General features: G+C 51.5%; 1 long non-coding RNA gene across 1 annotated transcript; it reads right to left on the bottom strand.

Annotated features, from left to right (window-relative positions):
* Window positions 1-11,381: 11,381 nt before the first annotated feature.
* LOC102153380 lies at window positions 11,382-16,640 on the bottom strand. Its single transcript, XR_005365305.1, has 2 exons — window positions 16,484-16,640; window positions 11,382-11,702 (listed from the first exon to the last, which is right to left on the bottom strand). It is a non-coding gene; the product is annotated as an uncharacterized LOC102153380 (long non-coding RNA).
* Window positions 16,641-16,894: the final 254 nt, after the last annotated feature.

The following is a 16,894-nucleotide window of genomic DNA, read 5'->3' as shown; positions in this document are numbered from 1 at the left end:
GGGCAGGGACCTCGCTGCGCTCTGCAGGCGGCCCCCGCGGGGCTGCGCGGGGGGGGGGGGGGGGCGGGGGGAGGAGGAGGAGGAGAGCCGGCCGCGCCCACCTGGCCGGGGCCCAGCGCCCTCGGGGAGTGGTGGCTGCGGCGGAGGAACGCGGAGCGGGGGCTGCGGGGGCTCCCGGGCGCACCTCGCCCCAGCCCCCGCCGGGCCGCAGCCATGGGGGGACAGTTAGGGGTCTGCCGGGGACGCTCGGGCCCCCACGCTGCAGGGCGCAGCGTGAAGCCAGAGGCGCTCGAGGAACCTTTGGAAAGAGTGACCTTACCCCCACCCCCACCCCCACCCCCACCCCGCCCCGCCCCGCCTCAGTTTCCTCCTCGGTCCAGCCAGACGGTTGCTCTCCCAGGCCCCCGGCACCTCGGAAATTCTGGGCTGCTGAGATTCCATCCCGCGTGTACTGCTGCGGTTTTGCTTTTAGTTTTTCAGGGACATTTTTAGTGCTACCCTTTATGATGTGCCAGGAGTGAATTTGACACCAGATGGCTTTTTTTTTTTTTTTTTTTTAAATAAGAAAGAAGACAAAGGGAGGGAGAAAAATATTTTCCAACTGGCAGTGCTGACAGCATTTTGGAAGAGAATCCAGGGAGGCAAAGAGGAGCTGTTTCAGCTTGATTTTTCCTCCTCCCGCACACTCCGCCATCCCGGCCTCCACCATAAATGGGGTAGATCATACCAGAGCTTTTTATAGATGAGGCAAAGGGATCATCACCACAGGAAACTCCACCCGAGTTGGTACTGCTTTGTCCTCTCTGGCTCTCCCAGAAGACTGGCCCCAGGAGCCACAGGGTCATGCATCCAGCTACAGGCAGGACCCTGGCGAGGGGCTGACTCTGGTGTTAATTAGAAGAACAGAGAGACACCTGGCAAATCAGAAGTAAGATCCCCTGCCTGGGGAGCATTATGGAAAAATGGCCAGTATGGCAGTGTCTTTTCTGGAATTCCTCTTCTCTTGGATCCCAACTCCCTCCCTTCACACAGGGAGGAGGGGAACTGGTCCTTGCTCAGAATGGCCTCCAGCTCAGTTCTCAATGTTGTGGCAAGAAGGGAAATTCCTAGAATGAGCCAATTTGGCAGCATGTACAATGGTGTCAACCCGAGATGCTGCAGTCAGGCTGCTTGGGTTCAAATCTTGGCTGCACCACTTACTGGTGATTTGACGAGGACACGTGACTTCACCTCCCCATGCCTTAGTGTCTTCAACTGTGAAGTAGAATAAAGTCCCCACCTTCTAGGATTGTTGTGCGAATTTAATGAGATAATACAAGAAAAATGCTGTAGCCTGCCTCTTCAACAGACTAACATGGTAAGCAATCAACATTTTTCTTATTTGTTCAGCTACAGGACCCCCAAACCTAGGACCTTGTGCCAGGTAGGCTCCTGAAGAGCAAACCGTGGCGATGTCACCTCTGGGCAAAGGACTCCGAATCCGGCTGACTGGTACCTCCGTCCTCCTCCTTCACATCCCCAGGAGACTAGAGGAAGGCAGCAGTGAATGAGCAGAAATCATGTGTCAGGCTCCAACTGGATGAATTACCCCTATAGGGGCCTGGAGCGGGGGGCTCAGTAAGAAATAGGCCACCCTTGGCCCTAGGAGAAGAAGGAGCAGTGGGCCAGAAGAGAGGGCTACTGGTGCTAGGTTGGCAGGTTGTGACCAATGCAGTAGGGGGCTTGGGATGGCCACCCATGGTCTAGAACCCTACGGGTGTTCTTGATTTTCTGCTGATAAAGTGTTTTCTAATTGTTTTGGATGCAATATTCTTGAATCCTTGACCAGGAAGCTCCTGGAGGCCAGGTCTTTCTGTTGGGGTATCCACCCCACACCACCAACCAGCAGAAGCCACACTTGGAGCAAACACTGGAGGTGCTTATTGACCCAGCAGAGCTGTGTTTTGTGCCCTGAATGTGTCTCCCCACGAGCTTCATATGTTGAGATCCTAAGGCTGGGCCTTGGGGATGTGATTAGGTCAGGAGCCTCATGAATGGATTAGACACCCCCCCTGCCCCCCCAGAGCTCTCCTGCTCCTCCTGCCATGTGAGGACAGAAGCCAGCCATGTCTGAAGCAGGCCCACACCAGACACTGCAGCTGCCAGCACCATGATCTTGGACTTCCCAGCCTGCAGAACTGGGAGACATACACGTCTCACCCAGTCTGTGGCATTCTGTGACAGCAGCCCAACGAAGACTTATTAAAACTGGGGAACAGGCTGGAACTCCGGACCGGATGGGCAAAAGGAAGTCGCTGAGCACTCAGAGACCAGGTCATCCGCTGGCCCCAAATGTCTTTCCTTCAACCCGCAGGCTCTCGCTCCAAATACTCCATTCAAACCATTCCAGCCTCTAGAAAGTCAGTGACACTGAAGTTCCCAGCCTGTCCTGCCACCAGGGAGGTCTCCAGCTACTCGGTCACTCCTGGCCCACACGAGCCTCCAAGGCCAGCTTTACTGCCGCCTTTTCCCTTTCTGGAACGGTCGCTCAACTCCTGACTGCTGGCCTGAAACATTTTCGGGAAATCTCTTTTTTTTTTTTTTTTTAATTTTTATTTATTTATGATAGTCACACACACAGAGAGAGAGAGAGGCAGAGACACAGGCAGAGGGAGAAGCAGGCTCCATGCACCGGTAGCCCGATGTGGGATTCGATCCCTGGTCTCCAGGATCGCGCCCTGGGCCAAAGGCAGGCGCTAAACTGCTGCACCACCCAGGGATCCCCATTTTCGGGAAATCTCTATGTTGTTATTCACATGGCTGGCTCATTCTCCCTTCGGGTCTCGTCTTCAGAGGGGACATCCTTGACTACCATCTCTCAGAATTAACCACCACCACCCCTACAATTACCTTACATCATCTTATCCTGTTTGTTATTTGTGTGCTCATGGTCTGAAGGTTTGGCTACAGTAGGGGAGCTTGCCTTCTGCTCGTTACATCCTTGCCCCTTTCACGGTGCCCAGGATACAGCAATGTCTGCTTAATGAGTGGTGACCACTTCCCTGGGCTGTTCCCCTTCTCTCTAGCCCTTTCGGTCAATTCTCAGCTTTGTTTGAGAGAGGAAGAAAGCCCAAGCAGGGGAGCAGCAGGCAGAGGGAGAGGGAGAAGCAGACTCAGTCTCAGGACCCAGGGATCATGACCCGAGCAGAAGGCAGACGCTTAGCCGGCTGAGCCACCCAGCGCCCCCTCACATCAATCCTCATCTATTAGGTAATTCTTCTGTCTCCAAAAGATCCATCGGCCTCCTTTATTTTGAAATCCTATTAATGCTACCCTGTTAGCCATCAGCCTATTTCCCCCTTGATCACCTCCCTCAAATGCCCAGGAAGACGCTTGGTATTTATGTGAGAGTTAGGGCCCTTGGTTGAAAGCCACAGAAGACCAATGCAAAGTGACTTAGACCATGGGCAAGTGCCTCGTTTTCCAGAGGCAGAGAGAGTTAATCCCACCTTTTGTAAAGTCCAGACCCCACTCAAACTTGCAGCCTGTGGCCCTGTCAGGAGCCCCGGCCTAGTGGGGCTCCCAGGCCAGGCTGCACCCCACACCAGGGCCTGAACCACTTGCTGGGAGAGAGAGAAGCACCCCGACGGGCCGCTGCCACCCATTGGTGTTCCTCTCCTGGGGCAGAGGGGGGCTCCTTCCCCGGGAGGGCAGGGTAAGTCCAGGAGCAAAATCAGGGCTCACAGCAACAGAAAAAAAGGCGGCGGAAGGCCTGGAGATGCCAGCGGGTCTGGGAGGTGGGCCGTCGGAGCTCAGGCGGGTGGCCCACGAGTGCACCCCAGCTCCGCGGCCCTCGGCGGGCACCCGGGCACGGCGCGTACACACTGGACTGGACTCGAGGGACCACCGTCCTTCGTGAAACTCTCTCCCTCCAGGGCGCCGGGGGGCTCAGTGGTCCAGTCGGCCTGCAGCCCAGGGCATGACCCCGGGGTCCCGGGATCGAGTCCCGCTTCGGGCTCTCTACATGGAGCCTGCTTCTCCCTCTGCCGGGTCTCTGCCTCTCTCTCTGTGTCTCTCGTGAATACATAAATAAATACTTTAAAATAATAATAAAATAAAATAAAGTCCTCTCCTTCCTCTCCGGGGGCCGTGCATCTAGATGACGGGCCTCTCCCACCGGCTGCCTTCCCTTCAGGAACCTTGAGCAGGTGCACAGCTGTTTCGTCCCCCTCCCCTCTCACCCTTGGGGACACGCTGCTCTGTGGCTCTGTTCCTGAGCAGCTCCCCCTCCTCCATCATCACTCAGACCTGCCCCACCCCCCTAGTCCTGAGAGTCAGAACTTCCTGCGGGGACCTTAGACTCCTTTCCTTCCTCCTCTTGTTTCCCTGCTCCCACTGCCCCCACTGCTCCCACTGCCCCCACTGCTCCACCTGCACCTGAAGAACGTGATCCAGTCCCTGGCCCACAATCAACATCTCACTGGAGGTTCTCAATCTTGTCTTATCCTCTTCTGCCTCGTGGTGAATAGCCCGCCTCAAGGCCAGACACTCTGCTGCCTCTTTCTCTGGCTCTAGAATATTCCCCCATCCTCACCTCTTTCCCGCTCTTCCTGTGAGCTGGAGCTTACTTCCCACTGCTCACCACCTCCATCCTTGTCCCATGCTATACTCACCACTGATTCTCAGTGTCTCACCTCGACTAGACCTCCCTGGGGCCCAGGAATCCTTGTCACACCTGAGGGATCTCCAGTCAAGTTCCCAGAGCAGCTCTTCAAAGTTCTGGAAGCTCCTCTCTGCCCCCTGCTCACCTTTCTCCTACAGATAACCCACTCCCTCTTTGTCAGAGCAGCAAGAGTGTTGGGCACAGACATCACTATCACCTACCTCAAGAGACAGCTCTGACTTCTGGTCATAAGATGGTGGAGGAAAGCTCTTTCCATCTCCTTCTTTCCTCAAAAATCACCCCCCCCCCCAAAAATGACATGGAGAATAAGGAATAGAAACCCAAACTCCATCTTTAGCTAAACTAGGAGACATTTAAAATCCCAAATCACATCATATGAAAACAGAAGGTGTATGCAAAAGTGGCAAATGACTAAGAAGGGCAGGCCCAAAATGTCCAGAGGCACATACCCATAAGAAGCAAGCTGATGAGGTGGGTGCCTGGGTGGCTTGGGTGGTGAAGTGTCTGCCTTCTGCTCAGGTCATGATCCCCGGGTCCTGGGATCAAGCCCTGCACTAGGCTCTCTGCTCAGCTTCTCCCTCTCCTGCTCTCCCTGCTTGTCTTCTTTCTTTCTGTCAAATAAATAAAGAAAATAAAAAAAAAAAAAAAAAAAAGGAGAAGAAGCAGCAGCAAGCTGACTCTTCTTTCAGAACCCCAGAGAAGCTTGGGAATTGGACGTTGCAAGTAAACTCTAGTTTACTAGAGTTACTAGATGGGGGTCTAAAAACTGGGGGCCTGTTCAAAGATCTATTTAAAGAGCAATTCGACAGTCAGGAAAGTCAGCTGTATCCAACATCATCAAATGATTTATTGTGTCCCCTTCCCCACTCATGCAGGAAACAGGAAGATGGATTCTGGAGATACTGAACCTTCCTGGGGGAGGCAGTGGAGAAGAAGGAAGGGCAGCAAAGACTCAGTGGAAGTCAGCGTTCTGAACTGTGTCACTCAGCACACTTGCCACACACTGCTCCCCCCTTCCCAGGCTCCACCGAGCTCTAGGACTCTGGGCAGGTGGGCTTATAACCTTCAAGCTGGAGACTAAAGGACTCTATTCTAGAAAAACCAAACTGTGCCACTGATACTGACAGGTGGGGCTCCTCAGTGAAAGAGACCAGCCAGCCACCTCCCTGGCCTCAGGGAGCCCACACTGAGAGTTTCTGACTGCGTCACTGCCTTCTTCTCAAATATGAATGGATGGCCAAGGAAGACCAGACCTCTGTGGAAAGTCTCCAATGTGATACATACCAAAACAGAAAATGTGAAATCCGGGAAACCTGGGTGGCTCAGTGGTTGAGCGTCTGCCTGCGATTTAGGGCCTAATCCCAGGGTCCTGGGATTGAATCCCTCATCAGGCTCCCCGCAGGGTGCCTGCTTCTCCTTCTGCCTATGTCTCTGCCTCTCTCTCTCTCTCTCTCTCTCTCTCTCTCTGTCTCACATGAATAAATAAATGAAAACCTTTTTTTAAAAAAGTGAAATCAGAGGAAACAAACAATATAGGAGGAAGACTATTTCAAATTCATATCCTCAGAGAGAAGATACTGCATGCATACAGAGAACCAAGAACATGAAACCATTCAAAAAGAAAAGAAAAGAAAAAACAGGGAACATGAAAGCACTCTTGAAAATTAATAAAAAAAAAGAAAAAATTAAACTGTTGGTAACAACATACTTAGTAAATGGATTGGAATAGAACATTGACAAAATCTCCCAGAAAACAGAAAAAAGAGATGGCCAATAAAAGAGAAATCATAAGAAAATTAAAGGATCAAGGGAATTGGGTGGCTCAGTCAGTCAAGCATCTGCCTTCAGCTCAGGTCACGATCCCAGCGTCCTGGGATCGAGCCCCACATTGGGCTCCTTGTTTGGTAGAGAGCCTGTTTCTCCCTCACCCTCTGCTGCTCCCCCTGCTTGTGCTTTGTCTTCTGTATCAAATAAATAAATAAAATCATAAAAAAGAAAGAAGAAAGAAAGAAAGAAAGAAAGAAAGAAAGAAAGAAAGAAAGAAAGAAAGAAAGTTAAAGGATCAATCCAAGAGATCCAGTATCCAAATAATAGAAGTTGCAGACATTTCAAAGAAATAATAAAGAAATCAGTGGTTGAACATCTACCTTTGGCTCAAGTCATGATCCCAGGGTCCTGGGATTGAATCCCACATCAGGCTTCTCGAAGGGAGCCTGCTTCTCCCTCTGCCTTTGTCTCTGCCTCTCTCTCAGTGTCTCTCATGAATAAATAAATCTTTAAAAAATCAAGAAATTCCCAGAAGTAAAGACATAAATTGCTAAAACAGAGGTTCTTAAACTTTAGCATGCACAAAAATACCTGGGGGGGATTGTTAAAACATAGATTTTATGTGTAAATATATATTAATATAGAATATTATTCAGCCATAAAAAAGAAGGAAATCTTGCCATCTGTGACATGGATGCACCTTGACGGCATTACACTAAATGAAAGAAGTCAGAGAAAGACAAATGCTGTATGATCTTTATACATGGAATCTAAAAAAACAAGCAAACAAAAAAACCAAGCTCACAGACACAGAAAACAGGCTGCTGTTTGCCAAAGGCTGGGAGTGGGGCAGCCCCGGTGGCTCAGCGGTTTAACACGGCCTTCAGCCCAGGGCATGATCCTGGAGTCCCAGGATCGAGTCCCACATAGGGCTCCCTGCATGGGGCCTGCTTCTCCCTCTGCCTGTCTCTCTCTCTCTCTCTCTCATGAATAAATAAAGTCTTTAAAAAATAAAAATAATTTAAAAAAAGACAAAGGCTGGGGGTGGAAGTAAGCCAAGTGGGTAAAGGGAGTCAAGAGGTACAAACTTCCAGTTATAAGTAAGTCACAGGGACACGTTGTGCAGCGTGGTGACTACAGCTAATAGTACTGTATCACATATTTGCAAGTTGCTAAGAGAGTAGATCTTAAAGGTTCTCATCATCAGAAATAAATGTGTAACTCTGTATGGCAGCAAATGTTAACTCGACTTCATGTGGTGATCATTTCAGAGTGTATACAAATATAAAATCATTATCTTGTACACCTGAAACTAACATAATGTAATATGTCAAATATCTCTCAATAAAATAGCAACAATAACAAAACACAGTTTGCTGGGACCTAACCAGAGCTTCTATCCATTAGATGTGAGGTGGGGCTCACAATCCGCATAGACGGCTAACATGTTCCCACTGATGCTACCAATCTGGGGACCACACTTTGAAAACCACTGTTAGATTAAAGAGTCCCATAGAGTGCCATAAAAAATGACCCACACTGTGATGTTTTAATATATCAGGGATAAAAGAGAAAATCCTAAAAGTGGGGGCGGGGTGGGGGAGGGAGGTGAATTCAAAGTCCATGAGACGTCTCAGCTGCAAAATTGTAGAAACTGTACGGCAAAGGAGCAACATCCTCAAAATTCTGCAGGAAAATTATTTTCAACCTAAAATTCTATACCCAGCCAAAACTATGAATCAAAAGCGAGGATGGGACAAAACCGCTTCAGGTATGCAAAAGTCTCTGAAATGTTATACCTCCCAGGCACTCTCAGAAGAAGCTACTGGAGCATGTGTTTCATCCAAACAAGGAAGTTAACAGAGAAAGACACAGAGTCCTTGAAAGAGGAAAAGGGCAAAGGGAATTCTTAACTACTGGCAACGGAAAGGGAAAGTCCGAGGGTGACAGATGTGCTACAGACCTCGAGAGCAATGCATCCAGAGAAAAGTGGAAGGATGCGGCACCCCGAGACACAAGTCTCCAAGGAAAAACAAAACAGAACCGGTAAGATTATGTGACAGGTTTGGCCATATGCAAAATTGTACTGAGAAGGCGTTTTACAGAACTGTTGAAGGGTGTGGGAAGACAGAACCAGAGATTCAAAGAAAACCAAGCACAGAAAAAAATGAGGCAATTAACTCCAGGAAAAACAAGAAAGTTGTACAAGAAAGGAAATGTAAACAGAGCATGCAACAAAAAGTTATATTAGAAGAGGAAATATAACCAGAATACTTGTCTCAAAAGTAAACAACATTTTCAAAGTCAATAATGCAATCACTGAACATGGATTGAACCATAAATTATGATATAGACATAAAGGGGGTGGGGTAGGGAAGCGGAGAGCAGGAATCAAAATCCGCATCTACCGAAACAAGAAGTCAACCAATTAGCTCGATGAATCCAGAATGGCAGTGCATATATTATTTAGAAATAAGGAAGGAAATACCAGTAGAAACAGCTGAAACAGTTGAAAGTGGTTGCCCCAAGGGAGAAGGATAAAGATTGGGAAAAAGGCCAGGGGACTTCTGTTTTTGTTACAGCCCTTCAGAACTATTTGATTTTCTAAGCTGTGTGTATGTAGGATCTTGATAAAAATAAATATTGATTTTATAAAGCAACTATAAAAGGAGGTGTCACATCCTCCACTACGGCACTCCTGCAGGACTCTGTGTGGACTCCAAGGGGCACCTTCCCAGGTGGCATTATTTATCAGCTCAGCCCTCTTCCTCTCCCAAATGCAATCTCCCCATCTCCTGTTTTGTCAGCCAGCAAACTGAGGGGCCGTATGCCGACCCTACTTCACTGGCAGCTTCCAGGATGTGCCCCTGGGACTTTGCATGCACTGTGCCCTCTACCTGGAAGGCTATTCATTCTTCCTTCTCCACTCTCAGCGCAACAGATTAAGGATGGTTTATACTTTGGGCCTCAGCTTACATAACACTTTTTTAGCTAGCCTCCTCCTCCCCCTAATCTGGTCTAAGCCCTCCTCCTCTCCACAGCCTCTCTTCCCTACTGATGCCCTTGGCACTGCGAATGCCCCCCCTGTGCTTGGCTTTCCCGCTAGACTGTAAACTCTAGGAGGGCGGGAATCCTGTCTTACTTACTGAAGCCCGGAGACAGGCTGATGATTATGCAAGTCAATGAGTATGCAAGTGGTTAAGGACCACATTCAGGAAGGGCTCAATAAATATTTGAACGAGTGAATTAATGATTCACAAAAAAATGCAGGCCTCTCCCTGCATTCAACACGAGGCTCCCTTCTGCCAATGCCCTTCTCCCACTGTGCTCCTTCCTCCAAGGTCCCATCTCCCAAGCCCAGTGGCTGTGGCCCATACCTCTCCTTCCAAGCCATTCGCTCCCCACCTCAACCCCAAAAAGAAGCCAAAGCCTCTTGGTGTGACCAGGGTCAGCTCCAGTACGGGGCTTTCTAACTAGGAGTTGCCACTAGGATGGAGTGAGCAGTCTAGGGACCGCCCGCCCAGCCCAGGAGCAAGCTATTCCCTCTTGGTCTCCCTGTCCCCCCCACCCAAAGTACAGCTCTCCGAGGCCTGGAACCCAGGCTAACCAGAGGGAACACGCTTAGTCCTGGGCTTGGCCTAACAGGATACCTACGCCGGCCCGGAGCTAAGAGATCGGCCCTACCGGGTCTTCGGAGCGGAGATCCCAGGCCTCAGGGCTGCCTCGGACACTCCCTGTTAGTGCCTCTCAGAAGGAAGGATATGCACCAGGCCTGGGGACGCCAAGCAGGAGCTAGACACATAGTAGGTGCTGGAAGGTAAACCCCCGCCGGGCGGCACTCCCTGGGCTCCAGAAGCCAAAGCCAACCTGGCCCACGCTAGGTCTGGGGAGAAAGGCCCAGAATCGGCAGCGCTGATTCTGAAAACCTCGAGGCTGCCAGACTGGGTCAGGGGCGTCCTGCCCCCCCCACCCCCATGCCATGCCACGTGACCTCAAAGGGCCACGGGAGGGTGTGTGGGACCCAAGCTGTGCTCCTGGGGTGGGGGATGTGGGACCCAAGCTGTGCCCCTGGCGGGGAGGGCCGGTGAGGGGCTGTGGAGGGAGGGGCCACACCTGGGCCCCAATGACTGGATGGCTGGGGCTGGGGCGCAGGAGCGGCCCCCTCTTTCCTTTCCCACCGGCCCTACTGGCTGTTGGGGGCCTGCCGCGAGCAGGGAGGGTGGGAAGTGAGGGAGGCAGGACGCTGGGCTTCGCCTAAGGAACCTGTACATGCGGCCCAGAAGCTCAATCTGCTCCAGTGGCTTCCCCATTCGGGAGAAGGGTGGAGCTGGTGATTAGTGGCTGCAGGGGGGCGCAGGCCCCAGGGCCACCTAGGACTGAGTGATAAGAAAGGGGGGGGCTGTGCCCCAGAGGACCCTGGATTGAGGGAGGCGGGAGGCTAGGGCAGGCCTGCCAGCACCGCCCCAAATAGTCCCATTTGTTTTCATCTCACACTCTCTTGCTCACTGACCAAGGGACAAAGAGGTCTAGGGGCTGCCCTGGCGCAGGCCCGTCCCCCTAACAAGCCCTCTGGGGCCCTTTCCGAATGCCTGGGCCAGGTGTGTCTGTTGGTGTCACCAAGCCCCTGTTGGCTTCCATCTAGCTGCCGAAGCTCCGGGTAGTCCTAGGCTCCTCAGGGCTAGATCCACTCTAGGTCCCAGAGTGCCACTTCCTGGGTGGTAGAAAAAGTGCCAGGAGGCTGGCATCCTGCCTCCCAGCCTTCGCGGCTCAGTGCCCAAGGAGGAAGATGCCTACTGGGACTGGCTTCCCACAGAGCCTACTGCGTGCACTCGGCTTGCAGAAAGGCAGTGCCTGCCTTCAAGGAACTTATGCTGGAGGGAGGGGGGGTAGGCAGTCCAGAAAACCAGAATGAAAATAGCACAAAGCAGCATCTAACACAGACATGAGAGGATTTGAGGAAGAAGGGGCAACTGAAACGTATTTGAAAGGGTGAGTCGTCATCCACAGAGAAGCAAGGCATCCAGGCAGAAAGAACCATGTGTGCAAAGGTATGGAGGCAAAAGGTGTCAAAGAATCACAGGTGCTTGGTTCCTCTGGACGGAAGCATGGGTGGGTGTGTGGAAGGTGTGGTAGAAGGGGCAGGTAAGCCAACAGGAGCCAGATCTTCGGGACCATCTGTGCCCAGCTAGACACCTGAACTTCATCCCGAAAGTTCCACATAGACACGATGAGATCTGCATCTTCTAGGAGAGCCAGGATTGGAATTTGGGACCTAGAGAAGGAAAGAGGTTGGTTAGGAGCCTGCCGCCAGCCTCTACCTCAGAGAAGGGAAAGAAGGCAAGGCCTCAGTAACAGAACTTGGGAGGGGAAGAGTCCTTGGTCCTCAGGACTGGTTGGGGGTAGACATGAGTGGGGAGGAAGAGTCTTGGGTGACCTCAGGTTTCTGGCTCAGGGAACTGAGCAGATGCAGAAGGAACAGGCCTGGAGGAGAGGGGGTGACGGTAAGAGTAATATTTACTCATCACTTCCACCATTTCAGGCACTAACTCTTCACATCCCGTCTCCTTTAAGTCCCGCAGTAACCTATGAGGTCGGTACTAGTGTTATCCCCTTTGATATGAGGAAGGCCGTCAAGAGGCTAAGTGCATGGCAGGGTCGGGAAGATGCGCACGCCTGCACCTTGCAGAACACATCTTCCCCAGTGAGGTGTTCCAGGAGCTCCACAGAGAAGCGATACCCACTGCCATTAGCTCCTCCCCAGTGCCCCCCCCCCCAGGGTCTGACATCCCCACCAACTGGTAACTGGTTCTCCCTCCCTCCACCCAACCCACCCCACCCCACGCCGCCACCCCCTCAGAACCTTGCCCTGAGCAGCGGGACAGGACCAAACAAGCCTCATGGCAGGAGGGCGCGGGGCTCTGGACCCCTGGCACTGAGACCCCACCTTCCTAGTTACAATACAAAACGGAACCGAGACTCTGCAGGAACAATTAGAGAAACCAAGAAAATGGATGTGTTCCGTTTGTCATAAAAATAAACCTTTTTTTAAATGGAACATTTCAGTGACATCAGAAGGTCATGAAAGGTCTCCCTGGGCCCAACCCTGTGTTTATTTTCTGCAGTGGAAGGGGCAGGGCTCTGGAGAGCATGATCTCCCCGAGAGGAAGGGCCTCCAGCTCCGTTTCCCTTTCCCAAAGCCTGGCGTCAGGATTACTGGGTCCAGTTCACAGTGGCCACAACAGACAGACAGGGACAGCTGCTCCTTCGAGCCCCACCCTCGCCACCCCAGTGTTCTGGCACTTGGTGGGAGTGGGGAAGGGGGGTGCTTCTGTCTTCATATGCCTCTCACCAACCCTCCAGGTGAGGTAAAGGGGTGAAACAGGTAGGTGAGCTCTCTTGGGGGAGCTGTCAGGCCCAGAGAGCCCTGGCTGCAACTGTCACCCTTAAACTCCCCCTAAGCCTACCCAAAGTCACACAGCCAGCAACTGGCCTGGGGCCTAGAGGCAGGAGGTTAATGAAGAGGCTGTTTTAGGCAGAGGTGGGAATGGCCACTTGCCTCCCACGCTCCCCACCCCCTTAACAGAGAGCTTTCTCCGGTGGAAACCTATCATCTGGGGGCAGAGCAGTAAGAGGCCAACGGCCTACCGGTGTTTGGGGGTTCCAGGCTCTAGTAAAGCTGGCACTACCTTTTAATTTCTGGAGGCAGAAAGGTTCCCACCAGGCCTCTCAGGGACCTTCCCTCATCTCTTGGCCCCACCCTAGATTCTATTTGCACCCTTGTGCCTCTCTCTAATCTTGGAAAGGTTTCTATTTTCATTCTTTCTTTTCTTTTCTTTTCTTTTTTTCTTTTCTTTTCTTTTTTTTTTTTTTAAGATTTTATTTATTTACTTGAGAGAGCGAGAGCACAAAGGGAGAAAGAAAAGCAGATTCCCTGCTGAGCAGGGAGCTTAACACAGGGGCTGCATGACTTGAGCTGCAGGCAGACGCTTAACCCACCGAGCCACCCAGGCGCCCCTATCTATTTTCTTATATATAAGACCCTCCTTGACCTCAGAAAAATGGGTACTTGAATGCCATCTCCTCCGCATCTTTTAGGGACAAGTAGACCCTACACAAAGAATGCTTCTAGGACAGGAGATGAAAGCAGTATTATTCCAACTCTAAGTCACTACCTGGTAGTGGGTCATGAAATCAACTTAGGGGATCATGGCCAGCATCTTGAAAACATGAAGTACAGTAGAAATTATCAAGGGGCGCCCGGGTGGCTCAGTCAGTTAAGTCCACCTCTTGATTTCGGCTCAGGTCATGATCCCGTGGGCTGTGAGGTCGAGGCCACTGAGCGAGGAGTCTGCTTGAAGAGTCTCTCCCGCTCCACCTCCCCCGACACACACGCACTCACACATGTTCACCCTCCCTCCCTCTCTCTTTCTCTCCCTCGAATAAATGAATAAATCTTTTTTCAAAAAGAAAAGAAAATATCAGAGTGCATGTACACAGCAGGGGAAGTACTGTTCCATGAAACTTGTTTCAGTTCTCTTACAATATTAAATGTGTTTTTTGCTGTGGTTCTCTGAACTCCTGTGCAAAAGAGCACTGGTTAAGACACAGAATCAAGACTTATATAGCAGGCGTGTAAGGCTACCTGCCCTGTGGCAAGTACCATGCTAGATACAAGAGACACACTAATAAATAATACATAATTCATTAGTCTCAATAATCTCAACCCATCTTCTGGCTTGGAAGCTGATAAGCAAACTGCCAGTGGCAAGGCAAAATGTTAAGTGCTCTAAGAGAGTGTGTAGGAGGCTATAAAGGGCTAATGTGAGAGTGGGTATCTGGGAGGACTTCCCAAGGAGGTGATGCAATTAGAGTTCTTAGCAAGAAAAGACAGTGACTAGGTTCTAATATTTCCTCCTATTTCCTGTACATAGGAAAAGAACTCTGGAAAAGGTTCAAGAGTTCTAGTCTTAAAAGTCTAAAGACAAATTCTCGTCCTGCCTCCTCCTCTTAATAAGTTTGTAAGACAAATAAAAAAAAAAAATTAAAAAAAAAAAAAAAAGGGATCCCTGGGTGGCGCAGCGGTTTAGCGCCTGCCTTTGGCCCAGGGCGCGATCCTGGAGACCCGGGATCGAATCCCACGTCGGGCTCCCGGTGCATGGAGCCTGCTTCTCCCTCTGCCTGTGTCTCTGCCTCTCCCTCTCTCTCTCTCTCTCTGTGACTATCATAAAAAAAATAAAAAAAATAAAAAAAAATAAGTTTGTAAGAAACCTTAGGGTAAGTCAATTAACCTTTCCAGACCCTGTCTCCTCATGGACAAAATGGGCATAAAACTGCTCTGTCAGCCTCAAAGAAATGAGAGATTAAATGAGACAGAAGAGTGTAGGTGAAAGTACTTTGTAAACTATGAAGGGGGGAGGGATGGTCTCTATGGATGAGAAACAGAAGCCCAGAGAGATGGAGTGTCCTACCCACCAGTACACAGCTGGAGGTAGCAGGTCTCTCTCAACCCTCTATTCTCAGCTCCTGCCTGCACCCTTCCTCCTCCCATCCCAACCGAACTACCTTGCTGAAGGGGGGCGGGGTGGCCTCAAAAGTGGCCCCCCACCATAACCTGACTATTCAAGCTTTATCTTTAAGAACCCTACTGATTTAGTGATCTTTTAATAATGATGGGAGATAAATATGGAAGAATGCATCCCTGGGGCACCTGGGTGGCTCAGTGGGTTAAGTGTCCCATTAAGTGTTTGACTCCTGATTTTGGCTCAGGTCATGATCTCAGGGTTGTGAGACCAAGCCGCCCCCACTCCACCCCCCCACCCCCCCCCAGTCAGGCTCTACACTGGGCATGGAGTCTGCTTGTCCTTCTCCCTCTGCTTCTCACCCTGCTTATGTGCTCACGCGTGCACTCTCTCCCCTTCCTTCTCAAATAAATAAAATCTTAAAAAAAAGAAAAAAAGAACTCCTCCCTTTCCTTTTCCGTTAATGAATTAAGATCTACCCAAACTCAGTTTTTAATGTTACATAAGCATCATTCAGATCTTCTGTAACAGCTTTCATTTTGGGAAAAAAAGCATTTCCATTAATATGGTGTTATATAAAAGGGTTTTGTGTATGTGTGTGTGTAGGAACAGAAGAACCAGGCACTGTTGAGCACTATTAAGGCACACAGGCTGCTACACATCACAACCTCACGTGTACTCCTGAAGGAGGGACCATGGCGGGGCAGCTATTTGATGGTACCTTGAGATTTAAGATGTGACCTACTTGTTCTCCCACCCCCCTCCCACCCCCACCCGCCATGAGGCCTGGTGCAGGCTGGGCAATAGGAAGTGCAGAGGGAAGGCCATCATCTGCTCCAACTTGCCAGAGACCAGAGAAGTCCAGACCCCTTCTGGAAGCCCCTTCCTTGGTATGTGAGTTCCATTAAATCATAGACTATTAGGGTTGGGAGTAGCTCAGACGTCACCTAGTGCAGTCTCACTCTACATCACTCTGGCCAGCCTAGTCCCCCTCCTCCGAAGGCAGCCTCTGTCACCTGTGGACAGATGTAGCTCGCTGGAAGGGGCCTGATATTGGGCTGAAACTTGCCTTTCTGGAGCTCTCACTTCTTGGGAGGGAAGGTGTGTGTGTATGCTCCTCACCTAAGGCCATGACGGTCCGGGGGCCTGAGGCCTAAGGGCAAAGAGGTGGGGCAGCATTGAGCCCCTGGAGCAAGAGCGTTTCCCTTAGAGACTTCTATCCATCTAACCTGAGGCTGGGACTACAGGAGAAGGGTGGGGGGACAGCATGTGAGCCCCGAATGGGAACGAGCGAGCGAGCGACTTTGGGCAAAGCCCTGCAACTCAAGCCTCATTTGAACTGTAGGGGTCAGACCGTCCAGAGGTCATCTCCAGTTCTGATGCTCCGGGGTCCCGAGTCCGGCGCCCCCGCTCCCTGCCCCAAATCCCTTTCGGGATTCAGTGGTTGTACTTTGATGTGAAACTGTGCGTCCACGATTCGAGGGCCAAGCAGGAGGTAGGAAAACTGCCCCGAGCCCTCCCATCCTGGCCGGACCTGGGTGAGGATCCGCGGCTTCCCTGGTCACCCGAAGGGCGGAGCCAGCGCACCTTACGCGAGGAGCGACGCCCAGACGCGCGCACACCCGCCCGGAGGAGGGAAGCCAGCGCGCCGAGGGTCCTTTTAAGTAGTTGGGGAGGGGGCGTGGCCGAGGGCCGGGGAGGCCGCGGCCGCGCGGGGGGCGGGGCGGGGGCGGGGCCGCAGCGCCTGGAATGTTGTTGGGTCCTCGCACCGCATAGTAAGGAGGGGCCACGCCCCTTTTCTCCGCGAGGGCCAATCGGAGCGCCGGAGCGGTTTCAAGTCTCCCCCGCCAGCCTGCCCGCCCGCCACCCCACCCCCCTCGGGGATTCGCTTTTTCCGTAACAAAATAGCAAAGCTCCGGATGTTCTGCGGCCCCGGCCGCTAGCA

This window comes from Canis lupus, chromosome 10 (assembly GCF_011100685.1).
Source record: "Canis lupus familiaris isolate Mischka breed German Shepherd chromosome 10, alternate assembly UU_Cfam_GSD_1.0, whole genome shotgun sequence".
Taxonomy (NCBI): Eukaryota; Metazoa; Chordata; class Mammalia; order Carnivora; family Canidae; genus Canis; species Canis lupus.
Note: the sequence above shows the minus strand (reverse complement) of the source record. Positions and strands in the feature narration are given on the sequence as shown.